Below are 1,875 nucleotides of genomic sequence, written 5' to 3'. Positions count from 1 at the left end.
TCTCCTCGCCTTCGTGTTTACGTGGCGAAGTGTTGTCTGGCTGCAACAAAACAATTCCTTCCTTGCATGTGTCTGCAGGTTCTTCTTTTGACACAACCGGATTATTACTGTTGTGGTTTTGAACTTAATCTACTCCGAGATCTGTTGGCAGGGCAAACAATGAGTCATCAGTAAATTTCCTTTGGTTCTCTGGTGTTACAACTTGAAGCTACTGTGGGAAAGGAAGCACTCTGTCTTTAATACACAGCCTTCTGGTGACGTCACACGCTTAGGGAACCGCCCACCTGGCGGGCGAGAAAGGCTTCCTACTGCTGCACATTAGGGAGAAGTTATTGTCTCTGTTGCCACCTGCACTTGTTTAAATCAGATTAATTTTATCAGTGAAAGACTGAATGTGAAGCACTAACAGACGAGGAGACGAGCTCAGGTTGTTCTTCTACGTCCTTAAATGGTTGAAAGAAAAGCGAGAGGAGGAGGAGGTTGGTGGATTAATGCTGCTAGACGCTCCTCTGTCCCTGTGAGGAAACAAAAAGAACAGACTTCTCCTCATCCTGACGTCAAATGTTGTGTGAACTTGGTCTAATTATTCCTGCCTTTAACAAACATTACTGCCCCAGAACTCCTGATGCTCTTGTTAGCTAACTTTAACCAGCTAATGTTAGCGACATAGCATGCAGCTATGCTTTGATGATGAACAATTACTTCCCAAACGGCTGCATTATTGACCCACACTCATCAAAAATACATAAAACTCAACGTACTTTTGATGACTTGCATCCTGCGGTTTAGTGCAATGTTTTACACTGTTTCATGTTTTTTTTGTTTTGTTAGATTGTTTTTAGTTTTTATTTAGATTTTGTGGTGATGTTGACCTTGTCTTTTTTGTCTTCTGCATAACAACAAAGAATCTGAATCTGCAGCGGTGTAAGGGGAAGGATTCTCTACTGAACATCTCTGAAGTGACGTTCTGGCGAGGACTTGGCCGTCCATAGCGATTGGATTAGTGTCCTGTGTGCTGTATGAGGGGTCACAAGTTCCCAAAGTTCATCTTAATATCTCAGTTTTTCTGTGGTCATCAGGTGGTTTAAACATGCATCATTATGAAAAGATGGAGCATTAAAAAATAGGGCCTGACCGATCTGGTATTTGGAGGGCCGATACCGCTATCGATATTGGAGAAAAAAAAAATCAGATTACCGATATGTCAGCCAATATCTTTCTTAGCTCTGTGAAACCTGTAGAGATAGATAGATATACATTTGATCCCTCAAATGTGGATATTAAAGATATACAGTATAATGAAGACAACTGGACAGTAACTGCGCATGTACGTGCATCACCGCTTGACATGAGTGATCATGCTTGTTGTAGTCCTTATAGCGCCCTCTGCTGGTGAAAGAGAACTGCTAGTGTAATACAATGACACTCACATTAAATGCTATTTCACTGATTAATAAATCGAGTAATATCGGCACATATCTGCCATAAAATTAGCTGATACCGATAGTCACTGGATATCGTAATTTCGGCTGATATTATCGGTTTATAGCTAATTAAAAAGCTCCTGCTGCAGCTCCACACTGTGTTCAATTGTAGCTGCTACCTTTCATATCAACTGCTTTCGCACACCAGGCCTCCACACAGGTCAGCTATGAATCCTGCAGGTATACATGTGCTAAACATGCTAACTGCCCGTGTGAGCTACAGTCCATTTGAAAACCTTTTGCAGACATAACCTGCTCCCTTTGACAGGAAAGAGAAACTGTTTGGAAGAAGGAAAGTGGAACAACATAATTTCAGGTTCATTGAATCATTCATGCCACAACAGAGACTGAGGTGAAGCTTTGAATATGATATACTGTATAGAATTACCTT

Source organism: Labrus mixtus, chromosome 10 (assembly GCF_963584025.1).
Source record: "Labrus mixtus chromosome 10, fLabMix1.1, whole genome shotgun sequence".
Lineage (NCBI taxonomy): Eukaryota > Metazoa > Chordata > Actinopteri > Labriformes > Labridae > Labrus > Labrus mixtus.
Note: the sequence above shows the minus strand (reverse complement) of the source record.